Source organism: Macaca thibetana, chromosome 2, assembly GCF_024542745.1.
Source record: "Macaca thibetana thibetana isolate TM-01 chromosome 2, ASM2454274v1, whole genome shotgun sequence".
In the NCBI taxonomy this organism is placed as follows: domain Eukaryota; kingdom Metazoa; phylum Chordata; class Mammalia; order Primates; family Cercopithecidae; genus Macaca; species Macaca thibetana.
This window is the reverse complement of record NC_065579.1, coordinates 8108632-8127514: the sequence shown is the minus strand read 5'-3', so window position 1 is coordinate 8127514 and position 18883 is coordinate 8108632. Positions and strand designations below refer to the sequence as shown.

The window sequence follows — 18883 nt, the reverse complement described above, 5'->3', positions numbered from 1 at the left end:
TGCTCCAGTGGTGAGTGCATATATATTTATAATTGTTATATCCTGTGGCTAAGTTGATCCTTTTGTTATTATATAATGACCTTCTTTGTTTTTTAATAGTTTTTTGTTTTCACATCTATTTTGTCTAAGTATAGCTACTCCTGCTCTTTCTTGACTTCTATTTTCATGGAATATCTTTTTCCATCTCTTTATTTTCAGTCTATGTGTGTCTTTATAGGTGGAGAGTGTTTCTTGTAGGCCACAGATTATTATTCTTTAAATCCATTTAACCATTCTATGCCTTTTAATTGGAGAGTTTATTCTGTTTATATTCAATGTTACTGATAATTAAGGACCCCTGCCATTTTGTTATTTTTCTTACTGTTTTGTGACCTTTTCTTCCTTTGTTCTTTCCTTCCTGTCTTCCTTTTTAGTGAAGATGATTTTCTCAGTAGGTTTGCTTCAATTTCTTGCTTTTTATTTTCTGTGTGTGTTTGTTTTTTATTTGAGGTTATCATGAGGCTTGCAAATAATATCTTATAACTCATGATATTAAAGTGAAGAAAACCTAGCACTGATTATATAAACAAACAACTAGCAAAGACTCAAAGAGAAAACTAATAAAAACTCTACACTTTAAAAATATGGACTACTTCACATAATTGCATGTTATTCTTTGACAGGGGCCATGGAAATCATCTCTGTATGATTCTACTTTTATTATATGTGCTGCCAAAGTAAACACTTTATTATTTATGTGAATAAATTAAATTCTCCAATCAAAAGACATAGGGTGGCTGAATGGATTAAATAACAATATACAACAATATAATTCCTGCAAGAGACTCACTTTAGCCTCAAGGAAAAACATAGCCTGAAAGTGAAGGGATGGCATAAGATATTCCATGCAAATAGCAACCAAAAGAGAGCAGAAGTGGCTGTACTTACATTAGAGAAAATAGACTTTCAGTCAAGAGATGAAGAAGGTCACTATATAATGATAAAGAGGTCAATTCATCAAGAGCATATAACTATTGTAAATATATAAGCATCCAACTTCAGAGCACCTACATACATAAAGCAAATATTAACAGAACTTAAGGGAGAAGGAGATAGCAATACAATAGTAGAAGACTTCAGTACCCCACTGTCAACAATGGATAAGTTATTCACTCAGAAAATCAGCAATGCAACAGCAGCCTTGAATAACACAATAGATCAACTGTCCTAACTGACAAATACAAAACATCACATCCAATAGCAGCAGAGTAAACATTCTTCTCAAGTTTACATGGAACATTCTCCAGGATAGATAATATGTTAGGCCACAAAACAAGTCTTAACAAATTTAGGAAGATTGAAATCATATCAAGTATCTTTTCCAACCGCAATGTTATGAAACTAAAAATCAATAACAGGAGGAACTTTGGAAAATTAAAACATATGTGGAAATTAAACATACTCCTCAATAACCAAATTACTTATTCTGGTTCTGAGAAGAAATCAAAAGACAGTGAAAACAGACACACAACACATCAAAACTTATGGAATGCAGCAAAAAACTTCATTCCCTGTGAGGGAAATTTACAGTGATAAATGCCTATGTCACGAAAAAGAAAGGTAGAAAGAAAAAAGAAAGAAAGGAACAACCTTACTTTATACTCAAGAAACTAGAAAAATAGGGAAAATATAAATCTAAAATTGACAAGAAGAAAGAAGTAAAAATTAGAGCAGAAATAAAGGAAACAGAGATTAGAAAAACAACTTAGTCTCCAGGAACACTCAGGCTGGCGGGCAGTGAGGGTGTTAATTACAATTTGGATATAAAACCATTTTCCTAGCCCACCTTAGAGAAGACTGTTGCCACACTAGTTGAAATGGTTTCAATAGCCTCCCTTGCAAGACACTTCAGATTCAAAGAATTTTCTTTGTAAAAGCAGCAAGGGAGGTGTCACAGTTTTCCATTCAGAGCAACAACTTTAAGTTCTTGCCATGGAAAATTCGGAGAAGACAGAAGTGGTTCTCTTTGCTTGTGGTTCCTTTAATTCTCTCACCAACATGCACCTCAGGTTGTTGGAGCTGGCCAAGGACTACATGAATGGAATAGGAAGATAAAGAGTTGTCAAAGGCATAATCTCTCTTGTTGGCGATGCATACAAGAAGAAAGGACTCATTCCTGCCCATCACCAGGTCATCATGGCAGAACTTGCCACCCAGAATTCCAAATGGGTAGAAGTGGATACAAGGGAAAGTCTTCAGAAGGAGTGGATAGAGACTGTTAAGGTGCTAAGGCACCATCAAGAGAAACTGAAGGCCAGTAACTGTGATCACCAGCGGAACTCACCTGAGCTAGGAAGGCCCGGATGAAAGAGGAAGTGGACTGAACAAAGACAAGATTCTGATCAAAAGGAATCCCCTAGAGCCAAAGACGAAAGGTGTGCCAAAGGTCCATCTGCTGTATGAGGGTAGATTTCTTGGAGTCTTTGGTGTTCCCAGTTTGTGAAGAGTGAAGATATCATCCAAATCATGGCAGATTATGAGCTCATATGTATTACTTGATATATATTACCACGGGAAATTCAGATTAAATTGGAAATGACGCTCAGAAATTCATCTATGAATCTGATGTGTTGTGGAAACACCAGAGCAACATTCATATGGTAAATGAATGAATGACTAAGGACATCTCATTCACAAATCTGGAGAGTCCTCAGAAGGGACCAGAGCATTTGCTAGTTGGCACCAGATCTTGTCCAATAATACACTGAAAAGCACAATTTGTACAGCTCTGAGAGTGAAGACAGGAACGTTGGGATCATCCTGCCCCTTTGCAGAGAAACACTGCAGAAGCTAAGGCATAGGAATTCTACAGCATGATGTTTTGGACTTCCCTTTTGGGGATTTGAAACAATCTGGGTATTGGTAACGGGGGCAAGAAATTGTGATCCGTAGCATAAAATAAAGCTTAAAAGTTTAGTAAAAATCAGTGGCAAGTTAAAATCAGGATTTATTTTTATTAGAAGTTGCTAAGATGAATGTTTTCCACATGTTTTGGTTTTTTTTTTTTTTTTTTTTTTTTTTTTTTAGAATGTACAAATCTCTTTATCTTTAAGCCAAGAGATTAGCAGCACACTAAAACCAGAAGAATTTTCAGTGAAACTAGCTAGAAATAAGAAGTAAAAAAGTACATTGAACTCTACCACATAAAAGACACAGAGTGTGAAAAGTAAAAGTTCATTTAAAATTCTAACTTTGGTTATGAAGGGAATTGACATCTTCTGGCTGCCTATTGCTGGGTAATCAAGAGCCAGGATAGACAAAGGAAGGAACTCTTATAGTGGTGATCTTGTAAAATGCACCAATGATAAATCATCCCCAGTTATGCAAAATAATGATTGTGAATTTGCCTGGCAGAAACATTGCACCAATAGTGAGTTTTCTGTGGCACACATCAGAATGGTCAAATAAACTTTGGCAAGACTTAACTGCCCAGAGCTCCACCTTTGGAGGCAGGGAGTGAGGTCCAAGCCCTTGTATGTTTAGAAAGGTATGTAGATATTTCTGATGCCCACCAGAGATAGAGAGTTGCTGCCTTACAGGTTACACACATTCACTTAGCCTTTTGTGAATCATGTTCTGGCCCTGGCCGTCTGCCACCTCTTTATCTTCAGAAACAACTTCAGAGATAACATCATGCTGCCTTGAAATGAGAAAATCACAGAGAATGAGAGGTTTCATTCAAGGAATTTATAAGTCTGAATGCTCTCAGCCTTTATTGATAGTTTAATCAAAAGATCTGAGTGGGGCACGGTGGCACATGCTCTGTAATCCCACGTACTTGAGATGCTGTGGCCGGAGGGTCACTTGAGCCCAGGACTTTGAGACCAGCTTGGGAGAAACAGGGAGAGTTCATCTTAAAAAAACTCGGGAGTTTCTCAAGAGACCTGCTCTTTCTCTGTTCCAGCCCACTGTGAATCTGCCATTTGTGAATTTAAGCAGAAAAGGGATCTGTTTTCTTATACTTTTCCTTTTCTTGCCCTTTTGTATGAAGTTTAACTAAAAGTAGTATTCTCAAATCATTAGTCACAGCTGTATGATAAAAACTGGGTAAAATTTCATGGAAGTTCTACCAATTGGGAAAATGAAAGACTAGAAATAGCTTTTTGTAAAATAGTTTCAGGGTTTGTGAAAATAGTTCTGCGATAGAAACAGGACTAAAATTAAATTTCTAATGAAAATAGAATAATTTGCTTTTTTGTAATTTCTATTTCTTACCTATACCACCCCAGATTAAGGGTTTGAATTGCAGAAGAAAAACATAGAATTGTGCAATTGCATAGTCAGACCTGAATCTACAGTTTAAAAAAGGAAAATGTTAAATAAGGTTAAGCAAATGTTTATGCTATAGCTCCCAGCTTATTCCCACTAAAGCCATCGGGCCAACTCCCAAAGACAGGGAAGGCGAAAAGCCCCACACCTAGCAGGTTTCATTATCCATCTGCTGAGTGAATGAAAGATTGGAATCTCAAATCCTAGAGATGCGAGTCATTTTTCTACTCCTTAGCCTTTTGGAGTTTAAGAGTTGAAGCAGCACTGAAAAATAACAATTGAGCAAGATGAAGCTATTATAACGGAGCTTTAGTTTCTTCTGGGCAACTTCTAGTTCATCTGAAACTTCTCTCATGCTGTCATGCCTTCCTAGTTAGAAGTGCCCAGGCCCTGCTCACCTGTGACAGCATTGACCTCAGAACCTCACTGGATGAGGCATGTGCAGGAGGCCTGGTAATGGGGAAATGGAGCAACAACGTTATACAAAGGACAAACTGCTTGGCTTTTTCTCCTAGTTCTGAGGATGCTGCTGATGCTGCCACATAATAGTATAATTTTGGGTGTCCTCCTGAACAGAACTTCCCCTTTGAATAATGGAAATAAGAACAATGAACTTCATAGGAGAATAAATATTGATAACTGTTGTGACTTTCTTTAGGAAGAAGAAAATATGTCATTGTTTATTCCCTACTTCATCATCCACGTAATTTGCTTTTGCAATGTGAATTTAGAGGAAATATGTGATGCTGGTATTGTGTTTTGTTTGTTTTTTTGATGCTGGGGGTTTTATTTGTTGTATACTTTACTCTGTATATTGTGTAATTTGAATGCAACAAACAAAGATGCAGGAAAAGTCCTTTATTGGCATCTTCAAAAACAATTTAAAAATCAACAAAACTGAGTTGGTTTCTTTTGAAATAAACAAAATTACCAAACCTTTAGCTAGACTAACCAAGAAAGAAGAGAGAAGCCTTGAATAAATGAAACTGAAAATGAAAGAGATGTTACAACTGATACCTCAGAAATACAAAGGATCATAAGTGACTATTGTGAACAATTATACTCCTAGTTTCTAGAATGCAAAGTAGCAGCGATGTCTTTATTAACTAGGACTAAATGTTCAATTACCCCATATGGTAATATACTTGTAAAAAGGATCATTGTGTGTTAATTGTTCTTGGCCAGAATATCAGGTGATGGAGAATAGTAATATCATCTTAAGAGAGTTGACGGCAGTAAGAAAAAGATATTAACAAATGTTATTAAGATAACATTATAATTTTTGATTTTACTACCATTTATAGTTTCAATGGCTGTCATTTTAAAATGTTTTTATAGCTACAGCTGAGGCAGCATATGTATTTTGGAAAGCAGAATACCATGCTTAGAAGTTAATAATGCAAACTTAGTCACTTACTAGCTCAGTGACATCTGATGACTCAATTAACCTCATTGTGCCTTGGTTTTCTCATGCATAAAGGGGAAAATAATAATAGTGCCTTTATCTTATGGAGATAAAGTAATGTTTTATGGAGTTAATACCAATACAAATCTTAGAAGTGTGCCTGGCATATAGTAAATGTTACATCTACATTAGTTCTAATTATTTGTAGAGAGAACATTAGTATTCTGGTCTTAGCTCTGCTGCTCTCTGATTATCTGTAATTCTGGGCAATATATTCTGATCTCTGAGCAGCCTCCATTTTCTTCTGTAATAGGTGCATAATATTTCTTTATAATGTTTTAATGAGAAAATGGATACAAAACTATATATAAAAAACTCCACATGATTTAAAAATTTATTTATTGCATAGTATAAAAAGAATATGTGATCTCCGGTTCCATCCACGTTGTTTCATATGACTGGATCTCATTCTTTTTTATGGCTAAATAGCACTCCACTGTGTATATATAATACATTTTCTTCATCCAGTCATTTGTTGATAGACACATAGGTTGCTTCCAAATCTTGACTATTATAAACAGTGCTGCAACAAACATAAGAGTGCAGATATCTCTTTGATATACTGATACTGATTTCCTTTCTTTTGAGGATATATGTACCCAGTGGTGGGATTGCTGCATTGTATTTATGCTAAGTGAAATAAGCCAGGCACAGAAAGGCAAACACTTCATGTTCTCACTTTTTTGTGGAAGGATGATTATCAGAGGTTGGGAAGGGTAATGGGAGTCGGGGAGAGGTGGGAATGGTTAATGAATAAATAAAATAGAAAAACTGAATAAGACCTAGTATTTGATAGCACTACAGGGTGACTATAGTCAGTAATCACTTAATTGTATACTTTTAAGAGCATAATTGGATTGTTTTTAACTCAAAGGATAAATGCTTGAGGGGGTGGCTACCCCATTCTCCATGCTGTGCTTATTTCACATTTCTTACCTGTAACAAAACATCTCAGGTACCCCATAAATATATGTACATCTACTGTGTACCTAGAAAAACTAAAAAAAAAATAAATAAAAAGAATGTGTGAAAATTATGGAGAAGAACAACAAAAAGAACGCTCTAACATATAGAGAACAGACCAAAGATGATATAGTCTTGATTGATAGTTTGAGATAGTTTTTAATTCCATTCCACCAACCATTTTTTACTTCCTTCCTTCTTTCTTTCCTCTCTTCCTTCTGCCCTCCCTCCCTTCTTTCTCTCCTTCCTCTTTTCTTCCTCAGTAGATATTCAATAATTTATCACACATTTGCTGAGAAACTATATTCTAACAGGCCCAGTGCTAGCTACAAAAGCATTCTCCACATGTGGGAGAGTTCAGGCAGATAGTAAAGAACCAGTCACACTGAACATCCATGGACGAGTGGGTAACACAGATAATTTAATCTTCAGATTTGAAGTTTCACAAATTAGTGGCCTCAGGATAATTTGTGTGGCTTTTAAAAAATACAAATTTCTAGACCCCACTTCTTGATTCTACCAACGGGAATTCTGAAAATAAGGGAAGGGAAATTGCAGAGAGAAATGGTCTATACTTTCTAACGTTTCACCAAAGAATTCTGATGCAGCAGGTCCACAGACCTTGGCCAGTTTGAAAATTTATTGAAATATCTTATAGTTCATTCCAATGTAAGTATATGATTAATCATTTTTAAAAGATAATTTTATATAAACCAAAAAATATTGTCATTATTGCTTTCTTAATTTCAGCATGTGGGTATTGTGATATAGGTTCCTTTCATGATTTTCCAAATACAATGTCATCACTTAAAATGTAGCAATACTAATCACAATAGTAGAAAAAGAAACACATTCCAGCACTTTCTATACCTAGATCCAGAATTTTTGTCCAGTGATATCAATCACCTTGTTCCACAAATCTAAATTAGAGATAAATCCTCTTTTTTTGCTTAGGTGGTTTTGTTTCATTTTTATTCCACATCTGTATTAGTCCAAACTGTTGATAACAAAGGAAAGAGGTGAAGAAGTATAACTTGATTAGCCTAAATCCATTCCCACTATGAAAAAGAGCATGGAGCCAGCCTGTGAGCAATGGTGAGTAACATCATCGTTACTAACAAATGTGGGCCATTTTTAGGTATTCTAATCTTGGGCTTCAAAGTCTAAAACATTAAAAAATAAAAGAATAAAACTTTTTTTGTTTAAAGCAATGCTGGTTTTCTAATGGCTCAAAGGTCAATCATCAGCTTAAGTCTAGTAAAAATGAGGATTACATGTTATCTCTTTTAGAACCAGAAAACAAGATAATATTGGAATGCAGATTGTTAGAAATGAGGCATTTTTGATGTGTCTGATTATTCTCTCATTCAACATATGTCTAACCTGTGTGATTCTTCTGTTAAATAATATCTAGGCCAACTAGAAATCTACACAATATTCCTAGGAGTGATTATTTTCTACGGGTTTCAGAGCAAGTACCAAAAATGTATAAATATCTAACATTTATTTTTCATTTCTTGAATGCTAAAGCATGTGAGCATCTTGGTCTATTATATTTAGTCAAGAATATCTTTCCACTATTTCTGCATTAAACATTAATGAGTAGATTCCTTCGGAAATTTGGCATTTTGTCCTGCACTAGAATTAGAAAAAGTTTTCTCCTCAAATAACTGGAAACAGCATGTGTTCTGTTTATTGCTTCACTTCAAAGCCAGCCTTATAATTCCTTTCTGATTTTGTCTGGACAAGTTCAAATTAGCTACTACATGACTAGCCCAGACAGCCTTTCATAATCAAAATTGGTTGGCAAATGGTAAGACCTTTGGCTAAAACTGTGTTTTCCTGTGCTGTTATTAATTGTCTAGCTTAGAGGAAATGGAGAGTTGTACAACTGCTCGTTTTCTAATGAAGTTTCTTAAAATCATAAAATGGTATAGTAGAACAACAAAAAAAGGTGCTCTGAGGATAAATTTCATCCTGTGTTTCTGTGGAAATAACTAGATTTTGGTTGTATTTTTCCCCAATCTGTGAGACATCAATGCTTTTGAAAAAAAAATGAGTTATTAGATTCAAAGATACTAAAAATTAAGCTCCATGTTTTATTAAATTCAACAGAAATAAAATTACTCTGTCAGAATGCTGTGAAAAGTTTTTAAACATTTGCTCTCATTTTCTGTACTCATTTAATCTCATATTAGTAACAAAAATTTTCAAAACTGGCATCATTCTGCAGGTCATATGTTGCATAATAGTAACACAGTTGGTTTCCCTCATTTAATATATGGTGTCTCTGAGACTCCTGGAGGAGTCTCAAAATCACAGAGACAATTGCTGGCAGAAATAGGGCTTGATTTTATGATCTTCAATGCATAGGCCAAAGTACTTTGTAGTAGAGTGAGCTGCTTCAACTACTAACTCTTAATGAAGATGTAAGGAAGCCTAGAAGACTCAAATTCAGGCACCTGTGCAAGTCACTGCCAGAGTTCAAATTGATTTTCAGTCTTGTATAAATTCCAAAACATGTAGGTGTTGAGTTCCTGGACACTTCCCTCAGAAACTTTTGACAGATAAAAAAGTACTTTGAGCATTTTTACTATAAATTTTATACTTTTATTTTAAAATTAGAAGCATTACCTTTGTAAAATAATTAATTTGGATGACTGTATAATCATTTCAAATTTTGACTTTGCCTGGAAATTCAAAGGATAGCAAGTTCATGTGATTTATGCATTTCTTTTTCTTCTTTCTTTCTCTTTTTTCTTTTCTTTTCTCTTCTCTTTTCTTTTCCTTCCTTCCTTCCTTCCTTCCTTCCTTCCTTCCTTCCTTCCTTCCTTCCTTCCTTCCTTCCTTCCTTCCTTCCGTCCTTCCTTCCTTCCTTCCTTTTCTCTCTCTCTCTCCCTTCCTTTCCCTTCCCTTCCTTCTTTTCTCTCTTTCTTCTTCTTTTTTTGATGGAGTCTCACTCTGTCACCCAGGCTACAGTGCAGTGGCATGATCTCAGCTCACTGCAACCTCTGCCTCATGGGTTCAAGAGATTCTCCTGCCTCAGCCTCTCAAGTAGTGCACGCCACCATGCCCTGCTCATTTTTGTATTTTTCGTAGAGACAGGGTTTGCTGTGTTGGTCACGCTGGTCTCAAACTCTTGACCTCAGGTGATCCACCCGCATTGGACTCTTAAAGTGCTAGGATTATAGGCAAAGGACTGTGCCCAGGACTTTCTTTTAAAGAAAATTTCTGGATACAGACTGATATTCAAACTGACAGCACTGGTTTTGTCTTTTTAATTAAATCTTCCTTGGGAAATAGACTATCTAACTGACACTGTTAATTTTTATAAATGTCATTAACTATCAGAAGATTTTTGAAAAATGAAACAGCTCCACAGATAAGTCTGCATGCTGAAAATGTCTGAACTCTTAGATTACCCAGTCAAGCTCTAGTTCTTATCTTGATCTGCATGTTACTGATTGTCAAATTAGAAGAATTAAGTTAATTATATTGTCTACCTTCTAGCATATACTCATAAAAGTATGTATAAGTATTTAGTTTCTAACTTACCAATACATTCATATATTAATGTTCTAAATGTTAGTTTCTGAGTAGTATATTTCTAACTTACTTTGTAATTTTCCAAAGGAAAAAAATTCTATAAATGGTTTCAAAGTACCCAAATTATTAAAGACATATTTTATATATCAGATACCTCAATTATAATACATAGAGCATGATAGAAACTTACCATCATGCTTAGCAGTGTGTGAATGTTTACAACATGCACATAATTCCAGGAAAGCAAAGATAAGCCTGACTCATTCTTAATTGAACCAGGGATTACTTCATCCCAATGGGCAATGCCTTTCTGTTAAAGTAGAATGAATTCTCTTTCAGTTCTATAACAATAGCAAATCTTGTCACTTTGAAGGCTGTAGAGGGCAAATAGATGGATATCTTAGTTAGGCACACTACGCTTCAGACCAATTAGTTGTAGTCATTTAATAATTATTCAAAGACCTGTTCATCCCAAAGTAGAGATGGAGGTCTAGCTATGTGGCCCAGGATGCCAAGCATCTTCGAGAGTGGGAATAAGGAAATCTCCAAAAGTCTCCAGAATTGTTATGCATGCCAAAGTTTGAGAAGCACATTCCTAAACCATTACCAGGAACTAACTTATAGATTGTGGGAAAATGCTGACTCATGTTTCATTTAATAAAAATGTGGTTATTTAGCCAGTGCCAAAACACCAAGGCTGGGAATTCCATTAGTTGGTAGAATCTTAAGACATAGCCAAGATAAAGCCTGAGTATTGGCAAAGGTGGGACAAAAGCCAAGAATTTTTTAAAGTCGCTTTGCTTATGATGGCTCCAGCTGTAGGGTTCTGCTCCACTCCCAATGAAAAGTAGCAAAAATCAACACTTGCTAAGTTCACACAACATAATGAAACTCCCCTGTAGCGTAGTATTGATGTGTGTTAGGCAAGAGCTAGGGAGGTGTTGATATGCTAAGCCTCACAGAAAGGACAATTTTATTTTATAGGAACCTTTATAATATCAATCTTTTATTCACTAATTAGATCATTTATTATTTCCACTAATATTTATTGAGAGCCAGTGATGTGTAATCTGTGTGCAAACTATTGTGGAGTTACAAAAATAAGTAAAAGGCACAGTCTTCATAGTTAAATCGTTGACAGTATAATGGAGGTAACACACAATGAATATGCAATTTTAAAACAATGCCATTTGTGTTAACTAGGAGTAAATAGCAGCTGTCAAACCACCCGGCACATGAACACTAACCCAGTTTAGAAGGCTCAGAGAGGCTTCCTGGAAAAATTAGTAGGTTAGTTGAGGCCAGTAGCATCAGTAGGAATTATTTAGGCGATGGGTGCAAGGAGAAGGAATGAAGTGGGGAATGGGGCAAAAGGATGTTGCAAGTAAAAGATATTACATTAATATAAGCCAGAAAACAGGGTGGGAACCGCGGCAAGGTGCCTTCATGGGACTGTAGGTTGTTCATGCTGGACAAAACAGAGAGTACAAAATGGAGTGAGGAGAAATGAGGGTGGTGAGATACAGGACCAAATTGTGAAAGTCTCCCAAACCACAATAAAGTCTTCTAAACCGTATTTGTCCTGGAGAAGGAGTGAAGGAGATTAGAGTGGGTGGGTGGCAATCAGCCAGAAAGAACTGAAAGGTTTTAAAGCAGTGAAATAGCTACAGTCTATTTCTGCTGTAGAAGTAGTGTGGCTACAATGTGTGTAACATTGGAATGGGAGAAGACTGGAGGCAAGGAGGCCACATAGAAGAATGGTGACTTGAATTAAGTTGCAATGGAGAAGGAAGAGAGGTGGACTCAAGAGGGTAAGTACTAAGAAGCAACAGCTTGATGGTATACTGGATGTGGAATATAAGGTGGTGCCTAGGTTCAGCCTTGGGGAAAACAGTGGGTATGGGTTCACTGACGTAGGGAATTCAAGAGTTGTAGTGCAGTGGGGATCCAGGGTTGAAGCGGACAGAAGTTTCGAGACAGTGATGACTAAGTGACCTGCTTTAATTCCAAAGTGAGAGCATATTTGAAAGCTGTAAGCCTGTTGCTCTTCAAAAGCACACTGTGGGCCTGGTGCGTTGGCTCATGCCTATAATCTTAGCACTTTGGGAGGCCGAGGCAGGCAGAGCACTTGAGGTCAGGAGTTCGAAACCAGCCTGGCCAACATGGTGAAACCCCGTCTCTACTGAAAATACAAAAAAATTAGCTGGACGTGGTGGCAGGTGCCTGTAATCCCAGCTACTCGGGAGGCTGAGGCAAGAGAATCGCTTGAACCTGGAAGGCGGAGGTTGCAGTGAGCCGAGATTGCGCCAGCGCACTACAGCCTGGGCAACAAAGAGAGACTCTGTCCCAAAAGACAACAACAACAACAACAAAACAAAAACACACACACGCACTGTGAAACTACCAGTTCTCCTCTGAATTTCCATGCTATTTCTGAATGAATATGCTTCATTGCACAGAGCAAGGGCGTGCTGGGCACGCTGGATCAAAGGTGAGGCTTAGCAATAACATCGCTTTTTGTCCCACTATCCCGTTCAGTGAGCCAAGGAAAAGATTGAAGACCAAAGACTCTGCTCTTGTGTTGCTCTATAACCTGCATTTTAATTTTTTAGTTTGTGAAGTGGGAGAAATATTAACTTATTTTTCACAGCTGACCTAAAAACTTTTTAATTAAATATAAAACATCCTAAAAATTGAATTTGATTATAAATGCCTAACAGCAAACTTGCACAACTTAATTTTTTTAAAAAATCCTAATCTGCCAAACTTAATCATTGTGGAACTGTTTTGAAGCCACAAGCCCTGAATTTTACTGACTTTTGTTTGTTTGTTTATATTTTTTGATATAGGGTCTTGCCCTGTCACCCAGGCTGGAGTGCAGTGGTGCAGTCACAACTCACTACAGCCCTGAGTTCCTAGGCTCAAGCATTCCTCCTACCTCAGCTTCCCGAGTAGCTGGGTCTATAGGCACATGACATGCCATCTAGCTAATTTAAAAAAAAAAATTGTAGAGGTGGAGTCTCACTGTGTTGCCCAGGTTTGTCTCAAACTCCTGGGCTCAAGCAATCCTCCTATCTCAGCTTCTCAGAGTGCTGGGATTACAGCCGCGAGCCACTGTACCCAGCAAAATTTACACAATTTTGTAAACTGTGTGTTTGCCATGCCATCTCAAGCTCAGGGAGAATATAATATTCCATCTACATATTTAAAAACAGGTAATATGTTAACCTAAGAAAACCTTGCTTTGGGATTAGAAATGCAGAATACTTTTCATACATTGCTGCTGCATATCTAAGCTTTTGGCCACTGGTTCTACATACTCCTCTGTTTAATGATCTATTTTCCTACTTTGATTTGAAGATGATGTTTTGAAGGAATAAAAAAATCCCATGATTTGTTTCAGAGAATTGAGACTTGAATATTGGCTTTATTATTGCCTAGATGGGTGACTATTGGGTGGGTTTCTTTGTTGTTTATACCTCAACTATTTCATCTGGGCCTGTAAAAGTATTCCCTTCAGACACTCTTGATTCATAATCACTTTCTCAAGATCATCACTGGCATTCAACTTGGTCCTGTGCTACATTAGTGCAATCTCCTCAAGCCCACATTTTTGTCCTGGTAACATCTCTGTTTTTCTTGACTGCTTTTTCCTCTATCTGCTCATGCACACACAAGCTGTTTGGTTGGATAATTGAAACTAAAAATTATAAATTCTGGAAAATCCTAAGATACTTCTAAATGGAACCTATTTTTTTTTCCTCTTTCTGTACCCTACATCTGCTAAATAGCTTTCTGGAGCCCAACTTCAAAGTAAGCATCTTGGAAATAGCAGAAATATTTAAATTGCCTCTGAATTAGTTGTGAAAACAATAAGACATAAGATATAGGTATTTATAAAGGCTTCATTGATACTGCCAGTTCCTATAGAGTTCCCCAAATATATTGGCTCTTGCTCCAGTATAAAGAAATGAATAGTAGTAATTTACAATGAGATGAATTGACTATTACATTTATTAAATTCAGCAGGAATTTCTCCCTCTGGATTTAAGACCCACTTACCACGCAGCTCAAACTCTGTCATTAGTTCCATCTTCTATTAAACCCCAAGGCCCTGTGAGATAATATGGATTATGTGCTTCATTTGAATATGGCTTTGCATTCTCATTTCATGTCTATTCTCATGTTGATCCTTTGACTTGGCAGAATAATAGCCTGATTATTAACAAGAGTCTACATTTGCACAGGCATCTCCATGGCCTTTACAATAGCTGATTCCCATTTTGCAAAAGAAAAAAGTGAAAACTCAGGACAGAAATGCCACATTGCTAGAAAGTTACAGATCTGAGATTAGAAACTAGGTTTCACAGCTTCACCATGGTCATATTGCCTCTCCTGGTATGACTGAAACACAAGGAAAGGTACTTTTAATAAATGCAGCCACATATTATGTTGTTTAATAAATTATATAGGAACAAATATACACATATTCTGACCCAATATGTCAACAGTGCTGAGGTTGAGATTTATTGGTCTACACTGAGGGTACAGCAAACTTTTGAACTGGCATTCTAAGCACTGGTCTTTGAAATTACTAGCAGTACTATATAATTTGCTGATGGAAGAAAGGACTGACTCCTCCACAAAGTGCTTTAATTGCTTCAAATTTTAGTAGAATTGTGACAAATTTGCTCGTGAGATTTGAGGTTGAATTTTTTAGAATGAATTATATAGATTCTCAACTTTACTCTAGAACAGCAGTCTCAAAGACATCCAGGCACCCTTAGAGGATCCTGAAACACTTTTAGGCAGTATTAAAAACTAAAACATTTTTGTAATAATATTAGAATGCTGTTTCACTTTTATTTTCTTATGAGATTAGAACAAAGTTTTCCAGAGTCGACATGATTTGCAATATTGCAGCAAATTAAATTCAGAAGCCTATATGAGCATCCAGCTGCTTTCTATTAAGCCAGACATAAAAGAGATTTGCAAAGATGTATAATAATGTCACTCTTCTCACAATTTTTTATTTTATAAAAATATAATTATATTACTAAAAAAATACATAAAACTAGCCGGGCGAGGTGGCGGGTGCCTGTAGTCCCAGCTACTCGAGAAGCTGAGGCAGGAGAATGGCGTAAACCCGGGAGGCGGAGCTTGCAGTGAGCTGAGATCCGGCCACTGCACTCCAGCTTGGGCGACAGAGGGATACTGCGTCTCAAAAAAAAAAAAAAAATATATATATATATATATATATATACAGACACACACATATATATATATATACAATTATTTTTTGGCCAGGCACAGTGGCTCATGCCTGTAATCGCAGCATTCTGGGAGGCCAAGGCAGGTGGATCACATGAGGTCAGAAGTTAAAAATCAGCTTGACCAACATGGTGAAACCCTGTCTCTACTAAAAATACAAAAAATTAGCCGGTCACAGTGTGCGCCTGTAATTCTAGTCATTCAGGAGGCTGAGGCAGGAGAATCACTTGAATCCGGGAGGCAGAGGTTGCAGTAAGCTGAGATCGCACCACTGCACTCCAGCCTGGGCAACAGAATGAGACTTGACCTCAAAAAAAAAAAAAAGTTATTGTTTATAAAAATGTGATTTATGTTAACATATAATGGGTTTATTCAATAAATAAATAAAATAAATACATACATACATACTTTGGAAAGTCCCCAGTTTTCATTTCTAATATAGGAAATAGCAATAGATGTAACCCACAATAACAGAAGCACTTTGGAATCCTGAATATTTTCAAGAGTTTAAGGAGGTCAAGAGACCAAAATGTTTGAGAATAGTTATTACAGTGCAGTGCTTCTTAAACTTTAGTATGTGTATTAAATTTCTGCATATGTATAATACGTCAAACCACATGCTGATTCTCTAGGTGTGATGGTTCATTTTATGTCAACTTGACTAGCACACTGGGGTGCCCAGATATTTGATCAACCATTATTTTGGGTGTGTCCATGAGGGTGCTTTTACCATTTGAATAATTGAACTGAATAAAGCATGTTGCCCTCTAACATGAATGGGGCACATTCAATCAGTTGAAGACCTCAGTAGAACAAAAAGGCTGAACCTTTCACGAGTAGAAGTGAATTTCCTCCTGCCTGACTGTCTTGAGCTGGCATATCAATTGATGTATTCCTTTGAACTAAAACTGAATGAAGCATCTTGGGTCTTGAGCCTGTAGGCCCTCACACTGAAACTATACCATTGGCTCTCTTGGGTCTCCAGCCTGCTGACAGCATGTTTTGGGACTTGTCAGACTACATAATTTTGTGAGCCAATTCTTCGGAGAACCCTGATTAATCCAGTACTTCTGGGGTGGTACCTGAGATTCTGCTTTCTATCTACCTCCCACATGATCTTGGTCCATAGACCACACTTCTAGGAGCAGAGGTCAGAGCATCAACGTAACCTGGGAGTTTATTACAAATACAGAACCTTAGACCCTGAGTTCAGACCCACTGAATCAGAATCTTCATTTTAACAAGATTCTTAGCTGGCCCATTTGTACGCAAAAATTTAAGAAGCACTGTTCTAGAGTGGTGGTAATCAGTCCTGAGTATGGAGTAGAATCGCCTGAATAGCATTAAAAAACAAACAAATGCTGTCTAGACTCCACTCCAATTAAATCAGAATCTCAGAGAATATAGCCTGGATGGGTTGTAAAAGCTGCACAGATGACATTAATGTGCAGTCATGAATGAAAACTGTAGGTCAAAAATAAAGACTGAAGGCCAACAATGACCGTCTTTGAGGCTCTTAATGAAAGAAAATTAATTATCTAGATGCTAGGATGTAAGTCAAAGATCTCAAATAAATATAGTATTTCTGGAAATTGAATCAACAGTTAACCAGGCAGCCAAACCCTTGACTGAAACACCAAAGGAAATATAGCACTGCTGTGTATAAGAAAAAGACTGTACAATTTATTTTTTATATTTATTTATTTATTTATTTTTTGAGACAGCATTTCGCTCTTGTTGCCCAGGCTAGAGTGCAATGGCGCAATATCAGCTCACTGCAACCTCCGCCTCCTGGGTCCAAGCGATTCTCCTGCCTCAGCCTCCTGAGTAGCTGGAATTATAGGCACATGCCACCACACCCAGCTAATTTTTTTGTATTTTTAGTAGAGACGGGGTTTCTCCATGTTGGTCAGGCTGGTCTCGAACTCCCGACCTCAGCTGATCCACCCGCCTTGGCCTCGGAAAGTGCTGAGATTACAGGCGTGAGTCGCTGCACTTGGCCGTACAATTTATGTGTCTGATATCGTCTTCCTGGCATGAGGACTTAGCTTTGAGTGTTAACTGAAAATTCTAAGTCTAGGGTTCTTAAGTTGTTCTGTGCTGTACTATACAAGCAAACCTACAGAGATGGAAGTGTTCTTAGAGATTATCTAGTCCAAGCACTTCATTTATAGGTAGAGAAACTGGTGCTCAGAGAGGGCGATTCACTCACAATAGCAGGCAGCATAATGTAGTAGCAGCAACAGATCTGAGTTAACTAACTCACAGCCCTTGTATTTCCCCTGGAGTCAACCCTTTGTTCCAACAACAAGTTACACATTTTCATCAGTACTGCCTGCAGCCTTTAAGTACAGTGATCACAATGCCTCCTTGAAATTCTGCTCATTGTTCATTGACTATTATATATACTATGCATTTATTTATTTATAATTGTTTTCCTAGTCATTCATTCAACAGCTGTTTATGGAGCCTCCACCACACGGCACCAGGAAACTAGTACACATGATTGAAAGTACTTATTTCATCACATTACCATTATTTGTAGAATTGTTTAATAGATTTCAGGTCTTCTGATTTCCACTGCAGTGTTCATTTAACTGCACGTCCTGCTGTCCTGCTTGGCACAGGAAGATGGCTGAAAAAATTGAACTGTTCACCCAACTGGGCAAGTAGGACGAGGACCTAGATTTCGGGACCCATTACATTGTCCTCTCTACAAACGAACTATGACTTTAAGAGCAAACATTGATGCTGGAAATAATTAGTAACTGAAAGCTCCTCCCAGCTTTTCCTCTTTTCTCTGAAAATAGAAGTGTTTAAAAAGAGAGAGAGGGAATATGAGAGAAAAAGGAAAGAAAAGAAAAGGCACACTGTTTGCTGTACTGTATGTTGGAAAGCTTTGGAAAAATTTATAATGTGCTCTGTACTCAGAGACAAAATTTTCCAAGAGGACATTTATACAATTTCTTCCAAGAGTCTGCATCCTGTTATACTCTGGAAGAAGTGACCTCATGGTGTTTGTATTTGTCTCTCTCACAAAACCTCTTTTATAGTATTAATGCATGTGCAGATCTTAGGATATGTAATCCATGAGGCCCTGACTTGGGCAGGTCATTCTGAGAACATGCTGCTACTTTCATAATGGCATCATCTTGTTTTATAGTGGCAGAGGGGATGGGCGGAGGAGAGCCGGCTAGGAGAAAGTTCTATGCCAAGTCATTTGGAAAATATAAGCTACAAGCAATTGAGGGAACCTAATAAAACTTGAAGGATATTAAAACGCGATACATGTTACTAGTCTCAGAAGAATTAACAGTAATCACTATAACC

At 37.1% G+C, this 18883-nt stretch overlaps 1 non-coding gene and 1 pseudogene across 1 annotated transcript; one reads left to right on the top strand and one right to left on the bottom strand.

The window, feature by feature from the left end:
* Window positions 1–617: 617 nt before the first annotated feature.
* Window positions 618–724, bottom strand: LOC126949435 (U6 spliceosomal RNA). The gene has a single exon (XR_007723737.1). It is a non-coding gene; the product is annotated as a U6 spliceosomal RNA (small nuclear RNA).
* Window positions 725–1971: 1247 nt separating this feature from the next.
* Window positions 1972–9728, top strand: LOC126948034 (nicotinamide/nicotinic acid mononucleotide adenylyltransferase 1-like; annotated as a pseudogene).
* The last annotated feature ends 9155 nt before the right edge of the window (window positions 9729–18883 follow it).